Raw genomic sequence first — 22,050 nt, forward strand, 5'->3', positions numbered from 1 at the left:
ATTGTGAAACCAACATAGATGCCCTTCAGTAGATGAATGGATAAAGAAAATGTGGTATATATACACAATGGAATATTACTCAGCATTAAAAGAGAATAAGTCATGGCATTTGCAGGTAAATGGACGTAGTTGGAGAAAATCATGCCAAATGAAGTAAGCCACTCCCAAAAAACCCAAGGCTGAATATTTTCTCTTGATATAAAGGTGCTGATCCATAATGGGGGTGGTGGGTGGAGCATGGGAGGAATGGAGGAACTTTGGATAGGGCAAAGGGGAGGATGGGGAAGGGAGGGGGTATTGGGGGAGGAAAGATGCTGGAAGGAGATGGACGACATCATTACTCTAAGTACGTGTATGAAGACAGGAATGGTGTGACTCTACTTTGTGTATAACCAGAGAAATGAAAAATTGTGTTCTATATGTGTACTATGAATTGTTATGCATTCAGCTATCATGTATAACAAATTAGAATAATTTTTTTAAAGTAACCAAAAAAATCAATTCTATATGACTGAACCACACCAACACAGGCAATCAATATTAGTGTAGTAATGTATTTACAAAAAATAAGAAAAAGAATTTTCCTATAGGCATTCTTTGTAAATACTTCAAATTGTAAACAACCCAAAGTTTATAAACAGCAAAAAAGACAAATAAATTTAATACATTCATATAATGACTATGACATTACAATGTAAATTAATCACAAATGCAGTGTAGGCAAATTAATTTAACAAATATGTTGTTAAGCATTTAATTGTCATTAAAATGTATTCACATATCATATGATTCAGTTATATGTTAAAAATGGGCAAAATTAATCTATTGTGCTGAAATACATGTGGGTAGTGGGTTGATACTGTGCTAGCAGTGACTTGAAGGGAAGAGAGGGGTGATAGGGATATTGGTAATGTTCTGAAACTTGATATAGATATTTTCTATATGTGTGTCTTCATTTTGTGAAATTTCATCATTTTTATCTGTAGCTGTGTATATGGTTACTTAAATAAAAATTTTACTATAAAATAAGTGAACATTCATGATAATTTATACATATATGCCAAAACTTTGTAAAGATTGACTTAGTCCCTAGCATCCATGCCTCCTTACAATCTGCCCTCCATTACTTGATTTGCCCACATCTTCCAGGCCAACCCTCTCTTATTACTTGTTCCCACAGGTCCCCCCTCTGTTTTGTGAACATCATATCTCACACCATTTAAAACTGTGACTTTCCTTTAGTTAAGGGAATAAAATGTATACCATTTTTTCTGATAAAATGACTAACCCTCTATTACTGTGTAGAATAGAGAATGTACACAAAATTTATACCAGACAGGAAGTTTTATGCTGCCAAAAGCACAACCAAAGGAATATTCACCATTTTTATAACAACACAATCCCTACTTGGATGCAGCAAGAATGTTCTTTCAAACCCAACTACTCAGTGCTTAGACAAGAGGGTAAGGGTTAAAAAAAAAAGGAAAGAACAAATTATATCTTTTACTGAAGAATGAATTTCAGATTGATATAAACAAAAGAAATGGAAATATTGATTACTACTGAATATTAAGAGCATGGCTTTACTGGCTGGCATGAGGTGAAGTGCCAAACCAAAGATGTACCTATTTACCAGTAAAGGAACAAACAATATTCTAAACTAGAATATAAATAATCCTTATAAAGGTATTAGCATTTTGTATTATTTACAGTTACTTCTCCTTTGCTAGTATTTTAAATAAGACAATGAAAATAACTCTCAGGAAACTTTATTTAAAAGTAAGTATGCTTTTTTAAAGTTTTTATTTGTGCATTGTAATTTTACATAATATTGGGAATTTGCAATTTGAGCCATTTGCATATATGCACATGACAGAATTTACTCAGTCTTCTTTCCTGGTACCTTCTCTTTCTCTCCCCTCTTTGATTCCTCTAATCCACTTGCCCTACACTGCTGAACTCCCTTCTATTGAGAGCAGGCATTATAGGAAAGACTATAAATTATATTTTTTCCTGGAAAAACTTGGAACAGAATTTGTATATCTAAAATTTTAAGTAAATTGTTTTTAGTTTAAGCCATATTATTGTTTTCAATTTTTGATATTAATAATTTAATCATGCTGGCACATTCTGTGACACACACTGAACACTATTCTTGGATATTTGCTGAATAAGGCAAGAATAAATATAGGCTGGAAAGATTCTAACATATCAGATGATTCCATCTACATCTGGGTACCTGCTGTGGTAGAACTTTTGTAATGGTGCCAGTTTAAGATACTCAGATGTTTCATCACCTTTTGAGTACATATTCCATGTATTTGCAGAGTCAAGTGAGAGAGCATCTTAACTATGATAACACAAGGCAAGGATGCAGCTCTTGACCTGAGAAAAATGAAAAGTCTGGTTGTTTTTGTAGTCTTCCTCTTCCAATAATCCCTTGTGACATGTTTTTGGTCTTGGAAATGAAGCAGAAAATTTTGCACAGACTCTTGAAAAGGGATAAGAAATCCACTTTTTCCCTTTAGAATTCAATGATATTGGAATCTCTATGAAATAATCCTAACAGCTTTCAATCAAGAGAACGAAAGTACTTTGGAAAACTCTTTATCATCATACATACAAGTTGGAAAAACTGTTTAGTAGTATCTTCCAAATCTAAATATGTACTTACCTTGTAATTTATCAATTCTATTTCTTGTTTATATTCAAGAAGGTATTAGTTCTGTGTCAACCAACATTTTCATGCTAAAATATTCATATCAATGCAATTCATAATTTCTCTTGTAGAAACTACCCAAATGACTTTTAAAAATGTGTTTATAGCAGTGAGAAAGTCAATTGTTTTCAAGATATAGTTGAACCTCACAAAATAAATAATATTAGGGGATAGATATTAAACAAGAAAAGGTACATACTGTAATGTGTCTTTGTATTTAAATTTCAAAAAGAATTATAATTATATTTTTACAAATCAGTATATAGTAACCCTTACTTAGGGTTAATGACTCATAAGTGACACAGTAGGGATTTCTGATGTTCCATTTGTTGGTACAGGTTACATGGAAATGTACAATTTGTAAAAATTCATTAAACTATATATTTACATCTATACTTTTCTGTATATGTGTTATATTTCAATAAAAAATTTACAGTACATCTTTTGACCTTATTAAAGTCTGTCAAATGTGTTATGCCAGTTTTCTACACATTTTTAAGATCTAAATTTGGTAGAAATGATACAATTTGAAGAGCATAAGTGGCAGATTGCCTTAATATATGTTCACATAAATCATATGTGTCTATGTATATTATATATGTTAAATATATATTTATGAAATTTTGTGAAGTAAACATCTATATTTGTCTTCAGAACACAGGTACTAATTCCTCATTTTTCATTAGCTAGTAATGCAAATAATTTTTCTGTGAGTAAATTTCTTAGAATACTATAATACTGAGCTTGGTTCACCTATTATTTAAATAGGATTCATGATTAATACTTTAAAGTTTTAAATAATGTTTGATCATGAAAACAGAAATACATTTAAAAAGTATTTTTAGTTGTAGTAGACCCCATACCTTTATTTTATTTATTTATTTTTGTGTGGTGCTAAGGATTGAACCCAGTGCCCCACATGTGCTAGAGAAGCGCTCTACTGCTGAGGTGTAGCCCCAGCCCAGAAATACATTTTTAATTAAGGGTTCACCTATTCCATCCTTCCCATCTACATTATTCTGTACAAGTGCTTTGTTCTGTGGAGAAATGTCTCCTTGTATGGCTGGCATTCCCCAGAATCTTTGCAGCTACACAGCTGAAACAGAATGTGTGGGATGAATAGAGCCCTCAAAGAATTTGAGGACAAAAAATTAAAGCATTATTGCTAACAGCAAATCTCTATGGCCTTGATTGCCTTTTCTATAGTTAACTAAAACTTGAATTTAAAACTAACCTCTAAGTGAAAATCACAGCACTAACAATAAAATAAATTTCAAGGTAATTGGACTGAGAAAATGTATTTTTACCCTTGTTTAATATTTGCATGTAAGAATAATATAAATAGCCCTATAAAATAGGTTTATTATTCCCATTTGTTAGTAAGGACATTAAGACAAGTAATGGTTAAATGTCATGTAAAAGGTGGCTAGAGTGTGAAGGAATTTGAACACAAAATAATGTCTGGTTTCCGAGTCCGTGCTGTTAGGCATCATGCTGTACTGCCTGCAATAAAATAAAAATGCCCCACAAAAAAGGCAAATGTGTTACAGACACTTTGGAGTCCCAAAATGGCATTTCTGATCAGTTAATTAAAACAGTTGCTAAAACAACCCAATAGAGGAATTTTGCATATCTTAATACAGTAGGAAAAAAATATGCTTTTTAAAGAATTCTTTGGAAAGGGACATCAACAACATTCCACAACTGCTTTTGAAGGACAATACTCAAAGGAGTTGTCCTGGAATAGGGAACCCCAGTGTTAGAGCTCAGTGATCTATAGGCAAAAAGAAAACAGAAAATTTCAACTTTATTTTGAAAGTTGATGAATTGAAAAAAAATACAAAAATTCATTTGAGTAAATGAGCTGATTCCATGTGCCAGACACATTTTAATTTTTATCTGTGCTGCAGTGCTTTCCCTCAGGCCATGACAGTTTCTACTTGAGGTGCTGCCACTATACTCTCCTCCCTTTTTTGTACTCTCTTCTCATCCATGGTGGTTCATCAGTGAGAAGGTACTAAAGAATGCAATGTAGCAGGGTCTGGACTATAAAATGCAAAAATAGAAAGTTTTCAATCTTCCAGATACTCTCAAACTATAAAATCAAATCTGATAATTAACACAATTCTAACACAGTTTAATAATTCTTATTTTAATATAACAGAAGGAAGATGGCAGGCCTAATTTACCATCTCAGAAATCGATTAAAATGATTAGAAGAGTAAGCATGAAAACTCCAGATACCACCTTCTATGAAATTGATATTTTTTGAGCCACAGGAACAATCAGGGTTGAAAAGCAGTGTTACAAGGAGAGATATGAATTACAGTGGATGGGGTAGAGAGAGAAGATGGGAGGGGAGGGAGGGGGGATGGTAGAGGATAGGAAAGGTAGCAGAATACAACAGTTACTAATAGGGCATTATGTAAAAATGTGGATGTGTAACCGATGTGATTCTGCAATCTGTATTTGGGGTAAAATTGGGAGTTCATAACCAACTTGCATCTAATGTATGAAATATGATATGTCAAGAGCTTTATAATGTTTTGAACAACCAATAAAAAAAATTTAAAAAAAGACCTATATGTGAAAGTTTATACTAGCTCTACTCATAATTACCTACACTTGGAAATAATCCAAATGTCATTCAACTTCTACATGAATAACCAAACTATAATAAAATCATCCAATGGAAAACTAGTTAGCAATAAAAACAATAATGAATTATTGATATATGAAACAGCATAAATATATGTAAAACGTGGAATGCTAAGTGAAAGACACCTGATAAAATAGACTATACATTGCACATATTTGATATTCCAGAATATGATCAACTCTGGCAGCAAAAGTCATAGAAATGGCTGCAAAATGCAAGTGGTTAGAGGAAACTGACTGTAAAAGAGCACAATGAAATTTTCAATGGTAGTTATACAACTGCATAAACTTTTCAGAATTTATAAATTATATATTTGAAATGAAAAAAAAAAAGAAAAGCAGTGTTACAAGACATTGAGAAGATACTCATTGCTGCTGATATCAGATAATTCTAGTAGAGAACCCTTCTCTAGGAAATTGGCACACTTGCAGGCTAACGATTCTTTGTTTAGAACAAATAAAATCATTGCAAATGATGACAATAGGAATCTCCCCCAAACCAACAGACAAGTCACATTTGTAGAAAGAGGCAAGTAGCTGAAGATCGGTGAAGAAAACCATCCTGTGAGCATACCTATGACTTTCAAGTTCTGTGGGTGGTGAAGAGTGATGTGAAAAATATCCTCTCTTTCTCTCTATTGCCACACACACACACACAAAAAAAAATACACACCTGTTTCACAAGAAGTTCTCATAAGCCAGAAACTTGGCTCTATTTTCTTAGTCCTAGAAAAACCTAGAGAAAGGAAAGCAATAATCACAAAGACACCAAGGAAAATATAAGATGTTCCATAATGAAAAGAGAAAGGAAACAGGAAAGGGTGATGGCAAGCAAAAAAAAAAAAAAAAAACAAACATTAGCCAAAGAAAACTTTGGATATGGTAAATAAAATGCATAAATGGTATTTGTTTAATGGTAAATAAAAACCATGCCTATACACAGGGTCATGCATATACAACATTATACAGAAATTACAATTATAAAACAAAGTAAAGATATAAGAAGTCAACAAAGATGTGGCAAGATGACAGAACTAAATAAATTTCATGATTTTTCTCCCCAGATGGTAGTTTTTGGGAGAAATGGAATAAAAAAATCAAACCAAAAGAAAGGGACAAACACTATGAACTGCCTCACATTGGGCTAGGAAGATGGGGCAGGTCTTCAAAGAAGAGAAAATGTTTGATAAAAACATTAAGAAGTGAATGTGAAGACACTTGCATAAGATATGTGAAGACAATCAAAGGAGGGAAAGAAGTCCAGTGGAAAGTGGTGTGTACAAAGTCTTAAGAGTGTTTTCAGTGAACTAACAAGGATTTTCCGTATCTGAAATGCAGGTTCTGAGGGAAAGAGAAATTGTGGATAGAACTGGAACTTCAAGCAAACATCAAATTCTGGAGGGTCTTTTATGTCATGCTACTGAGTGTAACATGATGTCACTAGAAAAGGAGATCCACTCACTGGTGGTTAAATCGGAGAGTTAGCACAATAATTTCTTTTCTAGAAAGAGCACTCTATCAAAAGGAAGGGAGGTGAATAGATTAGGATCCAATATGGACAAATAAAATAGTCTGTGGAAATTCCTTTCAGTAATCCACGTAAAATATGACATTCGTAATGGTAGACAATGACTGTGCAGATAGAAGAGCATGGGAAAAATGAAAATATATTTAGTAAGGAAGATGCACAAACCTGCTTGGTCAATTGAATGTATCATGAAATAATAAAGTTTCCAAACTTCTTGACTGATTAGATGAGACAGTAACAATCAGTATAACACTGTCCATTCGGACAATTTTGATGGAAGGATCCAAAGGAAGAGATAATAACTGAGTATATTATAATAAATCAAAATAATAACACACTATTTTATAAATACCTTTTTATATCAAAAAGATACTTGACATTTTTAGTTGTTAAATAAGAAAACCATCTATATGTTTTCACATCATATTTTATAAAGAATTTTAATCTAGCAGGGTTTAAAATGACTTAAAGTATTAAAATGATCATGAACTCTCTCTCTCTGTAGCAGTAAATGCTCAGAGGAGAATTTGCACCAAAATTACATAATTTTGAAAATTCAATCTTTTGGGAAATCAACCAAAATACTGAAGTCAGGTTAGAGACTTGGTTAGGGAACATTAATAGCCCTCTCAAGAAAAAATATCACTTTTCTTCTTTTCTTACTAAAGTAATGTGTTCTTTCTTACTTTATAATAACAGAAGTCCCACATCGAAGCAAATGCTTTTCTACTCATTTCAATCTTGCCATTTTGCTTTCACATTCCCTTCAACTCATATGATGGATACAAACCAGACTTTCTGTTATACTCTAGAAATTTAAGGATACATGAAACACCACTTAGAAAATGCTGTGAAATGTGAGCCCCAAGCAAAGTCGACAGTATGATGAGAAATGCAAAGGAGGTCTAATGGGAAGCTGTATTCACAAGGTCCCCTCCCGATGCTCTGCATTAAATGGTACCACATTTACTTGTTTACCTGAAATTTTTCTTACTACTATACAATAAACGAAGCAGTCTGCATGTTTTCTTAGTTTGAGATTTTCTGTAAACATTCTTCTTGGCTTTGCTTTTGTAATTTATTCTTCACATTCGGTTTGAGTTCCACTTTTAATCTTGATGATGTTTCTTCCTGTATAGTTATGAAAGATATAACTTCTAAACAGATACATATTTCTGACACGTACAACTGGCTGCACAAAAAGAAAGATTTAAGATAGAAGGAATTAGATGGTCGCTTTAAAATATATCATTTAAATTAAATGAAAGACATAATATATACTAAATAAAATTGCCCTTAATTACACAGAGATCCATGTTGGTGGGTTTTCAATTTTGTCATTCAATTTTTTGTATGTCTACAGCATACAAAGTTAAATGAGGAAATACCTGCATTAGAGAAGTTTATAATGTGATTTCATGGAAGGCAGGGCTCTGGGCAGAATTGTGTCCCCTCCAAATGAGCATGTTGAATCCCCAGTGCTCAGTGTGATTACATTTGGAGATAGGCCTTTATAGGAGTAACAAAGGTTAAATGAGGTCAAGGGGGTGGAGCCCTGCCCTGATAAAATTAGTGTCCTTAGATGAAGAAACACAAGACAACCTAATTCTCTCTCACCTCTATCACATAAAGACACAACAAGAGGGCAACCATCTGCCAACCAGAAAGAGAGTCTTCACCAGTACCTATCCATGCTCTGATTTTGGACTTGTGGCTGCCAGAACTATAAGAAAATAAATTTCTGTTGTATAAGATACTCAGTCTATGGCATTTTGTTATAGCATCCCAAGGTAAGACAGTATGTTATCACTAACTACCATTCAGGCAGAGTGCAATATATACTCTCAAAGTACTGAATATATATGAATCCATTATTCTGACTTGGGAATAGAGGGAGAAAAAAGATGTCTCTGAGTGAATATTAACAGATGAGTCATTATTCTATGACAAAAATATTCTAATGATTAACTTAAAAAAAGGCACACAAAATGAGGAGTGTTTGGGAATTACGGGGGCTTGTGGTGACTAGAGTTTAAGGTATGTAGACGAGAAAGCAGGAGCAGAATGAATAGAGGGTGCCTAACATAAAATTAGTGTGGAAGGGTAGGGGTTGGGATTTTGATGGGATAAATATTTAGCAGTCCTCTTTTACCTTTCAATTTAGAATCAATTTAAAAATAATATAAAATAAGGCAGATAAAGTAAAGCATACCACAGTTGTTCCTGACAAAGTTGATAGCAAGATACACTAACCAGACTTTAGGTAAACAAGTTTTCTCTAGTACTGGCCTACTGACCAAGTCATAAGCAGCACTAGATCAAGGAAGTTCTCCCTATGTAGAAGACTGAGACTGTATTAATCATAAAACTTGGGAAAGTAGAAAAGAATGTATATCTTCTAAAAACACCTCTCAGAAGGGAAATGAGGTAGACAGTCATTTAGGGTTTTTTTTTTTTTTTTTTTTCCTGAACACATCATCTAAACAGGGCTCTAGTCTTTGCCAGGATAGGAGACACTGAAGAAGCAAATAGAGGCCAGGAATTTTAAATAATCAACCTAGACCAACCTGCTGTTTCTGGATAAGAGGCATTTGAGGTAGTCCTTCTGCCTGATACTTCTGGTATTTGCCACAAATGCAACTTAATGGTCAGGTCCTATTTGAGGAACACGTCTCCTTATAAACTTCCTAATTTACATTTGCCCTCTAAGCCCTGTGTTTATGGCATTTCCACACCATAAACAGGTGTTGAAAAGTGAGAGAGGTTAAACTATCTTCAGGGAGCATTTTTATTTTTATGCCAGCCTTTAAATCACTTTCTCTGCCTATGGAATTTCTTAGCCCTACATAGTTCTAAAGGTAATTTTGTCTCTCTCTTCCCAATCTTTTCACTGAAAATCACCCTCACCTGGTATAATATTGCTTTGTTGCATGAGAATCCAGTGACCCTAGGATCCTGGGGATACTTAACCTAGCACTTCTTAAAACCTTCCTTTTCCTGGGCTTTTGTGCATTAGTACCATTGCTTCCTGCTACTAATATGTTGGGAATGAAATCATTATATACTACTTGTTCACTCCTTTCTTGAAGTCTCAACACACTACAGTTTTGCTGAGTCTCAGTTTTGCTGAGACTATTGCTCGATGTCAATTTAACTAAGATTAGAACAACCCCTAACCTGTGGTTATAGCTGCCATAAGCCAAACTGACACACATAAAATCAAAATCACAGTGATCAAAGCCCAAAAATGATTTTTCCAGTTCATATCAGTTAAAAGTTAATTAATGCTACTGTAAAAATCAGCCTCAGTGCATAATAGAGAGTGCAATGAGCTGTCAAAATTCTAACCACAAATGCCTAGTCCATATAAACCTTATTATTCAATTATTATTTTGTCCCCCAAATATCACCTTTGTTTACTCCTCAAGATTACAGCCCAACAAAGAGATGTTAGGGGTTTGAGGAGGTTCGTATGCAATACTCCTTTTTTTCATCACTTTCTTTCTAAACTACAGAAAAAGAAAAATTATTGAGAATATTACTGGGAGTGAATTATGTGCAGGCAAGTGAGCTTCCTAACACCAATGCCCAGGATTTGAAAAATGTATACCCAGCCAGTTGTCAAGAGCTGGGATGATCTAAAGAGGACTGAATTGTCAGGTATAATAGTCAATCAAGATGAATCAAAATGATGTTAGTATTCAGGCCTTTAGTCTCTGGCTCTGATAGCATAAGCAAGAGGCAGAACAGGAAGCCACACCAGTCCCCAGAATGTCACATTCTTCCACCAGGAACATACCAAGGGAGGATCAAGTGGATAAACACAGATCATCTCTCTGCCCAAGGAGCTCAGCTCATTGTACGTACCCAGGGATGAGGACAGGGATAAGAGAAAGGGATACAAATGGGAAAGTACTGAGTACTGAATCAGAGTGGAGAAAAATGTCTTCAAGTCCCCACACCTCACAGCCCCTCTAAAGCGGTCTCAACAGAGGACCTAAAGAGGCCTGGGCCTAATGATGAAGCTTGCTTGTATGTATGTATTTATTTATTTATTTATTTTACTTAATTCATTTTAGATATGCATAACATTGGGGTTCATCAATACAATTATACAAGCATGGCAAAAAATGTGCTCTAATTCAGTCCCCAGTACTACCCTTCCCCTATCCTTCTCCATACTTTACTTATCTTTCTTCTACTTGTTCATATATGTCTTAAATCAGTGCATTATAGATATACATGAAGGTAAAATTCATAGTATCCATATAGGTACATAAGAAAGGTTGGCTAGGTTCATTATACCATTTCTCTCTTTTCCCATCCCTTCTCCTTCCCTTTCAGTCTGCTTTCTCTACTGCACTGATCTCTTCTATTTTCATTGAATTCCTGCCCCCACCTTTCTTTTTTTCCTTTCCTCTTCTCTCTCTCTCTCTCTCTCTCCTCATTTTGGTCTAGCTTTTGAATATGAGAGAAAGCATTAGAGGGTGTGGCTTATTTCACTTAGCTGATGTTTGAGGAAGCCTTACTATGAAGGTGCCCATTCTAGGAGGGCAGATATGTCTAAGATCATAGCCAGTGGAGAAGAAGGAGATATAGCAGGAAGGTGCTGGTTCCTTGACTGAAACTCCTTTTAATGCACTGATTTGTGCACCAGATTGTGGGAATCACCTGAGTTCTACCAGGTAGAGTCTTCAGAATTGCCTGTGGTGAGGTCACACATTGAAATTGGGCCAGTAGCTGGTCTTCTGGCCATTAATAACAACTGGGTAAAATTCCATTGTGTATATATGCCACATTATTTTTATCCATTCATCCACTGAAGGGCATCTAGGCTGGCTTCACAGTTTAGCTATTGTGAATTGTGCTGCTATAAACATTGATGTGGCTGTGTCCCTGTAGTATGCTGTTTTTAAGTCTTTTGTACACAATGGAATTTTACTCAGCAATAAAAGAGAATAAAATCATGGCGTTTGCAGGTAAATGGATGGCGTTAAAGAAGATAATGCTAAGTGAAGTTAGCCAATCCCCAAAAAACAAATGCCGAATGTTTTTTCTGATATAAGGAGGCTGACTCATAGTGGGGAAGGGAGGGGGAGTATAGGAGGAATAGATGAATCCTAGGTAGGGCAGAGGGGTGGGAGGGAAAGGGAGAAGGCAGGGGATTAGCAAGGATGTTGGAATGTGATAGACATCATTATCCAAAGTACATGTATGAAGACGCGAATTGGTGTCAACATACTTTATATACTACCAGAGATATGAAAAAATGTGCTGTATAAGTGTAATAAGAATTGTAATGCATTCCGCTGTCATTTATTTTTTCAAAAAATATCAATTTAAAAAAAAAACAAAAAACTGGACTATCATCCCCCTCATTTGAGGGCATGTCCCTATAAAACTCAAAGGATGAATCTCAGATCAGAGTTTTTTCATAAGTAGGAGGGAGCACATAAAAGCAATCCACAAGAACTATTTTTCTTACAAACTCAGCAACAAATCCATCTCTCTTCTAACTAGGGAAGGTGCAAGAAAAGGGGCAGAAAAGGGCCATTAGCTGTACATTAGTAGAAGCTCTACATTATTTTAGGTTTGTCTTTCATATAAGAGGGAAACTTTATTTAATATTTAGCCTAATGATGTAATATGATTTTTAAAATCAATGAATAAACAAGACGCTCACAATTATAATCTGACAACTTTCAAACAAAGCATCTTATTTTTTTACAGATTTTTTATTCTCAGATTTTGTGTATCATGTGAAGTCAATTCAGGATATTAAAATGAGAGGGGGATTCTGGAAAGAGGGGTAACAAGACATACAAAGCAGGTAGGATAGTAAAATAGAAAGACATAGACAATACTTACAGAAAAAAAAATTGACAAGAAATCCTCATAAATACCAAAAGGCAAGCAGGTTGGGCCACACCTCTGATGGCATCTTGGCATGAGTAGAGAAGTAAGGAAAGGGGAGTCTATTAAATTTTTGATCTCCAAAATAACCAACAGTTCCTTAAAGTATCTACAAAGTATTTTGAAAACATATAAGTTACAAATGAAAAGATACATGTACTACTAGTGGATGTGCATATAGGGTCTGGGATAAGGTCCCAAGGGGTGGAGTACCATGCATCCTAGGCTATTCTCATGTCTTCTCCATGACTGAAGAGACATTTTTATGAGTAGAACTCAAATAAAATAGCAACAATAAAGGCAAAAAAAAAAATGAAAAAAGGAGGTTGGATAAAATTGAGGAAGACAAATAACCAAGAGTTTTCAGAAATTAAATCATTACATTCTTTAACTTGTCACAAAAACTAAACCAGAGAAAAATTTAGATCCATGATGCTGGAAATTCTATTTTAAAGTTCAATGAAATTAAGTCACAAAAGTAAAATCAAATATAAATGGTTATCATAAAAATTATTAGAACGAGAGACTAAGAAACAAAATTGCCAACATTAATACAGGGAGTGAAAATAGATCAGAAGAAATGTTCACAAAATACTAATACATCAAAACAGTACCAAAGGCAAAGGAAGAGTCATTCAAAACAAGAAAGGACAGGATAATGCAAAAATAAGGTCACAGAAATCAGAACAAAATTACAAATTTTTAAAAGTAATTGTTTCTGAAATAAAGACTAAAAACAGCAAATTGGCAGTGTTCTACAGAAAGTAGAAAAGAAAAATACAAAAGAGAAAGGAAATGAAGAATGTAACAATTAGGATTTATACCTCTTCAGAATTACTTGCAAACAAGCATCAAGTTTTCCAGAAAAGCCAGGCATGGAAGTCCAAATCCTTAATCCCAGCAACTCAGGAGGCTGAAGCAGGAGGACCATGAGTTCAAAGCCAGCCTCAGCAACTTAGTGAGGCCCTAAACAACTTAGTTAAAATAAAAAATAAAAAGGCCTGGTGATGTAGCTCAGTGGTTAAGTGCCCCTGGATTCAATCCCCAATATAAAAAAAAAAAAATTGCAGAAAATTTGTCATCAGTATGCAAGATCCCAAGGAACGATGTTCCAATGAGTATTTCCCTAAACTCTACTAAAAATGTACTTCAGATAACCAAAACAACTGGCAAGACTGATATGAAGACTAGTGGTGGGCAATACAGATTTAGTGATTTATCTACAGAATCAAAATTAATGGAGGATATAAAGGAGAAAGCACAATTTGAATGGACTGCATGTTCTGACAGTCTTGCAGTAGGAGAGAATGGGTAGAGTGTTTACAAAATGATATTATTGTAAAGAAATGTAAGAAAAAAAGATACTTCTAATTTTATAATCCTTGGTATCCTTACAATTCAGAATGTTAATTGTGGGAGAAAGGGGGTACACATGTACAGAAGAAGAGAATAAGATTTAGTGGGTGTGATCATGCTAAGACAATCCCCAAAACAAAAGGCTGAACGTTTTCTATAATAAATGGATGCTGATCCATAATGGGGAGGGGAGAGGCATGGGAAAAATGGAAGAACTTTGATTGTCAAAAGGGGAGGGGAGGGGAGGGTGCATGGGGACAGGAAAGATGGTGGAATGAGATAGACATCATTACCCTAAGTACATGTATGACTGCACATACGGTGTGACGCCAGTACAGACATCGTGTACAGCCAGAGAAATGAAAAGCTGTGCTGCAATTGTGTACAATGAATCAAAATGCATTCTGCTGTCATATATACCTAATTAAAATATATACATTAATTAAAAACCTATTTAGTGGATATGAGTAGGAATGCCTTATAAAATCAAGACTTTTCATTTTTATATATCTGTATTTGTATTTATTCTTTTTATATCCATGTCTAGGTTTATGGAGATAGATTATAGAGATAGAAAAGTAGATGGATAGATATAGATGATAGTACACACACATTTCCCACATACACACATATCATTTCTAGCATTGCTCACTATTAGGAATGACATTAATTTGCCCAAACTGTGACATTATTCTCCAAATATTATCTCTTGGGAAAATGAACCAGGGATGCTTGAACAACTGGCTAGTCCCAAAGTCTGAAGCATGAAATGTGCAAGATACTTCTTTAATATAAGATTACCAGAGAATATTTTTCTAGTAATAAAACAGAGATAAAAGCAAGCACAAAAACTACATGTGGAATCGTACTTGTCAGTACATAGAGAAAGGACATTTTCTTTCAGTATCTCATGCCATGAAGCCAAGAGTGGCAGCCAGTGGAGCACATGGATCAGAGATACACTGGGTCATAAGGGGCTTTGTGGGCCTTTTAAAGTGCTTTGGGTTTTCTCTGAGAGAGATTATAGATTATTTCCAGCAGATAATTATCATGATCTGACTTTGGTTTCGAAGGATCATCTTGCCCACTGTGTTGCATTAAATTATTTGGAAAGGAGACTAGTTGGGAACCCACTGCAATAATCTAGGAAAGATTTGATGGAAGGCTTAGACTTGCTTGAGAGAATTGTGGTGAGAAGTGATAGAATTCCAATATATTTTGAAAATGCAATCAAGGATATTGTTATGGTTGAATCTAAGGTGAGAAGGAAAGTGAAAATTAAAGACCATCTCCAGATCCAGGACATGAGTAATATAAAAAAAAATGGAGCTAATAATTCCTGAGACAATGAGGATACTGAGAGGTGAAAATTTTGAGGAGAAAAATTAAATATTAGCTTTTACACTAATTGTTTACTATTGTTACCATTATTCAAATTTTATAGAACATATTCATTATGTTGCTTTTTCCCATTGCTACATTTAATTAAAAATTATAGTCAGTCTTCCCCAGTGAATCATTAATGTCAGAAGCTTTGTCAAAATAAGGGCAATTTTTCAAGCTTTCTAACACCTTTTTAAGAGTGCAACATCTTCACCTCCACCCAAGTTGTGAAAAATAGCACCTTTTCAATTTAGGTGTGATATTATCCCTGGAGGTTTGATCATACACCCACACACACACACACACACACACACACACAATATTAAGACAAACTTTGGAAAATTTTGTCATACAACTGTGAATATGTGATCTCAGAACATAAATCACTTATGCTATAATAAATCCTAATACAGTTCTATCAACTGTTCTTTAAAGGACTAAATTAAAATACCATACACTATTTTCAATGGAGATATTGACACTTTAGGAAATATTGTTTCAATTTGACTTTTTTTCCCTAATTGAAACTGAGGATCTCATTCAAAACGAACATTAGTTTTAACTGAGGTCATTTTAGAAGAGAGTTCCTTATTTTAAAAAAAAAAATCTGCTTTAAAATAAAGTATGAAAGTACCTATTAATAAGAGAAGTGTTACAAGAACAAGTATAGGAAGCCACTGTATTTTCACAGTTATAATTTTTTGGGGGGAGGGGAAAAACAATTAATATATTCAGAAATAAACAGTTATTTGTGACCCAGATTCTTAAAAATCTTTTTCTACATTGTTCAATCTGGATAGATGCATTACTTCTTTACTTATTTTATCAATACAATATGAAACATTTTATTAAATTTTGGAGTTTCAGGAAGATTACATTTACATAATATTTTTATAACCACCTAACAAAAACACTTGAAATCACTAAACTTATTCTAGCTGATATTTTCTTGACAAGATAATATCATCAAAAACATCAATATTATAATTAAAATATTATTTAATGCAAGTTTAAATATTAGCTATGTTCAACAAGTTAATAAAATTAATGTTCAGGTAGTTTTAATTTCTGCTCTTTGTGGGGAGGGGAGGCTGAGGTTTGAACCCAGGAGTACTTTAGCACTGAGCTAAATTCCCAGCTGTAATTCCCAGCTCTTTTTAATTTTTATTTTGAGACAAGTTTTCATTAAGTAATGTAGGGCCTTGCTAAATTGCTGAGGCTGGTTTCAAATTTGCAATCCTCCTGCCTCCCAAATCTCTGGATCACACTTAGGCACCACCATGCCTGGCTATTTTCTGCTCATTTAAAGTAGTTGCTTCATCAAGTTTCTTCCCAAATTCCACACACTGCATAATTTGTACATAAAGGATAAAATAACTGGCATTATTTTTAAAGAACTTAATTTGATTGTTTTAAGGTAAAATTTGAGGTTAGTTCACAATGGCTTAGAAAGCAGTTATACAAAGATTCCCTATGAAACAATTACTCCCAGGGTCAAGATGGGATGATATTGAATGTATTTTCAAATTTTAAGAGGAGATGTGTTAACCAGAAAGAGTTTTGACAACCTATGGAAAACTAGAGGTAAAAATGGAGTTACAGACATTGGTATAGCCATTTATTTAGTAGGAGTGAAAGCATTCTACCAAAGACTCCAGGCGTGTCCCACTGATTGAACATTATTTATAATAAATCAAATGCGAAGAGTTTGTTGTTGGTTTTGTTGTTGTTGTTGTTGTTTAGTTTGACAAACTCCAGTTATCCTGATCCCCAGCTTAGCAAAAACAAAACAAAACAAAATTCTAATTGTTCTAATTGTACTTTCTTTTGGGGTGAGAATTGTCAGTATCTATTAAAATATACTGAAATATCTCAAATCACCGATTTATGAAAACAGACTTTTTTATATCCCTTCATTACATTTGTCCCTTCTTTGCTTCTGTCTACATCAATTTTCCCAAAGACTCCTCTGGTGTCTCTCCTGATAATTCCTCTTTACATACTTTCTTTTGAAATTATTCCAACCAGGGTTTTATCCCAGTCTATTCACTGAAAACATTTCTTGAAAAGATGACCACTAAAATGTCAATAAACTTATTACTTGATATCAATAGCTTTAAAAATATTACTAATTTTTCAAACATATGCAAAACTAGAAAGAATGATAGAATGAACCCCCATGTATATTCCTTACTTATTCTTATTCTTTATTATGGTAGTAAAAACACTTAACAAGGAATCTACCACTTAACTTTTTAAGTGTGATATATTGTCAACTACAGTCACAATGCTGTCTTTTTTTTTAATCCATCTTTTGTAACTGAAATTTTATAGCCATTGAAATCCCCACTTCCTTTTGCCTCCTGCCCCAGGCACTCACCATTCACTTTCTGTTTCTATGAATTTGAATATTTCAGTGGAATCATGCAGTATTTGTCCTTCTGTGATTTCTAGATTGCTGATAGGGATTAAAATAGCCTGCCATTTTGGAAAACAAGAGATCCCCACAAAATTTAAAAGATAGAACTATCCAGGGATCCAGTATATATTCAAAATGATTGAAACCAGGGATTTGAAGAGACTTCTGCCCTTCCATGCTTGTTATAGCATTATTCACCATATTGACAAGACATAGAAACAGCCCATATAATCACTTAGAATGAACAAATAAAGAAATTATGGAGCACATACATATAATGAAATAGTAAAAAAAAAAAAAAGATGGAATCCTGCCTTATGGGACAACATGGATGAATCTGGAAGGCATTGTGCTAAATCCTTATGTTCCTATCAGACTCCTCACCTATTCTTCAGATACAACCATTAAAATTTTGTCACATTTTCCATATTTTCTTTATTGAAATATTCATAGCCTGAGATATTTTAAAGCAAATCCTCAACATCATAACATTTCATCACTACCTACATTCATATATGTTTCTAAAATGCATGATCATTTTCCTGCCATTACCCTGAGAGACATCAGGTTTTCGCATCTAATGGAACAAACACTAACAAAATTGACAATAGAATAAAGTAATTATCTATGTAACCCTATTGTCTACAAAATGTTTGCATGATTGATTTATTATAGAGTATCCAGACAAGGTTCACATATTATATTTTGTTCTTAACTTTCTAGGTCTTTAAATATAGTAGCTTTCTCTGATTTTATTGTTGTTGTTGATGATGGAGGTGGTGGTACATTCGTTCTGCTTTGTTTTATTGCATTCAAAATTAGCCACTTTATATATTTTCTCTATTTTTCCTAAAGCATTAAATAATAATCACTACCAATTATTATTAACATACAATAATAATGACGCTATGATAATATAATAAGAAAAATTATTTTTGTAGCTATTGTGCAGTTTTTCTCCACAGAATTTATAACAGTTTTTATTCCTGCCAGAAATATATCAGCATTTATTTCCCCACAACTTCTCTAATCATGGAATGTCAAATTCTTTTATCATTTCCAGCCTTATAGGTAATAGTTGGTAACTAAATTTTTAGTGTTTAATTAAGTTTAGTTAACTTGCTTTCTGATACCTAACACAATTTCTATTTTCCTTCTATTTACTACCTTTGATGTCAGCAGCTTTTGAAACATTTGGGCACTACTTATTATAATGTACTTTCTTCAATGGCTTTCTAGACACCCCACTTACCTTGTCTCTCCTTCTCCCCAAACCTTTCTTCTCTCATCCCTGTGCCAGACTATTATTCTCTTCTCAACCCTAAATGTCAGATAGCCCTGGGCTGAGTCTCTGAAACTCTTTTCTCCATCTGTATTCACTCACTAGGGAATTTCATCCAGTCTTGTGGCTTAAAATACTATCTATATACCCAAGGCAATTTCGAATTTATACCTTTAGGCTCTAAATTATAAAAAAAAATTACAAATGACCACTTGATATGTCCACATCAGTGTCAAATTCTTGATTACCCTCAACCACAAAAATGAATCTCTCTCAGTATCCTCCTTTTTCCTGCCTTCTCCTAGAAGTCACCAAGAAAGAACTGACTCCTAAAGTCATCAAGAGTTCCTCTTTCTTTCAGACTCCACTTCTAATTCAGAAACATGTACAGTTAGCTCTACCAAAATATGACCATTTTATCACCACCTGCACCAATAAGATGTTATCCCATGACTCCACCAGCCCTCTCTTAGATGTTCTCAGAAGCCCTACCCATGGTCTCCCTGCTTTCACCTTCTCTCTGCTCTTATCTTGTCTTCCTCACAAATAGCACTAGAGTGATTCTTTCAAAATATGTCAGATCAGATCCAGCAATTCCACTTCTAGGTATACATAAAAAAAATAAAACAGAGTTGTGAAGAGATATGTGTACACCCACATTCATATTAGCAATAAATTCATAGTAGACATAAACAGGATGGGGAAGCTTCTTGTCCAAATGCATATACTTACAAAGGAACATTATTCAACCTTAAAAAGGAAGGAAATTCTGATGTATTATAATATGGAGGAACCTTGAGGATATTAAGCTAGTGAAATAAGCCAATCACAAAAAGACAAATGCCATGTGATTCCACTTACATGAAATATCTAGAGTAGTCAAATTCATACACATAGAAAGTAGACAGGTAACAGTGAAGCCTCTATTCCAAATCCTGAAACAATAGAGTTTTCATGCATCTTATTGAAAAGTTCCATATATATATTCTTACTATATTTATATTCCTTTAAAGACTTTATATTTTGAAAAAGTTAGCCTGGTCATTGGCCAGTTCTATTAAAATAAGAAAAGAAGAGAGAATGAAAGTAGGATAAAGTGGTTTCCAGGGGCCCGGCGGGGGAGGGGGGAGAGGGAGAAATGGAGAGCTATTGTTTAATGGGTCTAGAATTTCATAACTGCACTATAGAAAGTTCTGGAAATTGGTTGCACAAAATGGGAATGTGCTTAACATTACCAAACTATACACATAAAAATGGGTAGGATGGTAAATTTTATGTGTTTTACCATGGTTTTAAAAAATAAATTTAAAAGTATGTCAGTTTGTAAGACCTCTTCTAACCAGACATAAATTTCTTTCTAAAAAAAAAAAAAAACTCTAAAATTCTTCCAGAACCTTCAAGACCTCATGTTTTCTGGATACCTCCCCCTCTCACCACTCAGCCCTGACTTCATCTTCTACTACTGAGTCTCTGTGTCATTCTGTCATTTTTTTTTCCTGGTGTGTCTTGAAATGGTAAAAAATGGTTCTCCCTTGGGTTCTTCATACTTGTTTTCAGAGACAACACATGACTAAATTCCCTCACTTCAGTCTCTGCTTAAAGAATCAAGAATTCCTGACTCTTTTTCTAAGAGGCATCTTCTTCTTCTCATCATGTCCTAATGCCTCATCTGATTTGTTTTTCTTTATAACCCTTAGCACCACTTAATGTATAACCTTTACTTTCTATACTGTTTCCTTCTTTTTGCAAGAACATCAACATCAAAGGAGCAGGGAATTTATTTATTTTTCACAATACTGCTATATTCCCAGAGGCAAAGTAGTGTCTGTCACGTAGCTGGAACTTAATAAATATTCAATAAATAAATGAATAGGTGGATGAATGAATTGTGTAAGCAAAATGTTCCAATTCCTGCTATAATTGCATTTTAAATTAACACTCTGACATTCTTATTTGGGGAGACTTGTTTATTTTGAGTCGACCAGGAAGAGACATATGAGGTTCAAGTAGGGATAGACCAAGTTTCTTTGTCACAAAGACCAAAGTAGATTATGTGTGGTAATAAAAATTATCAAAACAATAATGTCTATTTCCTTATGTCATTGGAGGTCACTTTAGGGCCTCTAGTTCAAGGGTTGCTTTTCCTTCACTTCATAATATCGGTATGAGTATCAAACTGATGTCTTCCTTCTTCTTTCTTTTCCAATTAATTAAAAAATACTATGGCCTTTTTATCAATTGACTGATCAGCTATGACAAAAGAAATGGTGTTAATTTAGTAGAATCCCATGAAAACAGAGCACTCAGCATAACTGAACTTGTTTTGTCTCAAAAAAACTTAATTACATAGTATATATATATATATATATATATATATATATATATATATATATATAACATACGTGTAGTTTAAAAAGTGACAATATTTATACACATTTCCAAACCCAACTTGATAAATAGAGCATTAACTATATACTCTTGAATCCCCATAGCCTCTCCCAGGTCACATTTTCCCTAGCTTCCTGTATGTAACAGATATCTTCACATAAAATTTTATCACAAGTGCATAACATTAATATACGTAATTTTATATGTGTAGGGGCTTTTATATGTCTATAAAATAAACCACACTATGTGTATTCTGATGGAACTTTCACGGGTTTGTTTTTTTTTCTTTTTTTTTCCCTTAAGTTGTTAGCTCTCGGCAGGGACAGGATACTAAGGAATCAAGAGACATACTAAGGTGACCCCAAATCATTAGGACACCAGTGCAGGAGGGGGTGGTCTTGGTA

At 34.0% G+C, this 22,050-nt stretch overlaps 1 long non-coding RNA gene across 2 annotated transcripts; it reads right to left on the reverse strand.

Annotated features, from left to right (window-relative positions):
- Positions 1-1,478: 1,478 nt before the first annotated feature.
- Positions 1,479-21,627, reverse strand: LOC124076286 (uncharacterized). 2 transcript variants are annotated; one of them, XR_009224535.1, is made up of 3 exons: positions 12,774-21,627; positions 7,884-8,097; positions 1,479-6,113 (listed from the first exon to the last, which is right to left on the reverse strand). It is a non-coding gene; the product is annotated as an uncharacterized LOC124076286 (long non-coding RNA). The 2 variants fall into 2 exon arrangements; XR_009224536.1 differs by having other exon boundaries at positions 8,294-21,627.
- Positions 21,628-22,050: the final 423 nt, after the last annotated feature.

Source organism: Marmota monax, unplaced genomic scaffold, assembly GCF_021218885.2.
Source record: "Marmota monax isolate L192 unplaced genomic scaffold, Marmota_monax_Labrador192_F-V1.1 WCK01_AAM20220418_F8-fsc00448, whole genome shotgun sequence".
Lineage (NCBI taxonomy): Eukaryota > Metazoa > Chordata > Mammalia > Rodentia > Sciuridae > Marmota > Marmota monax.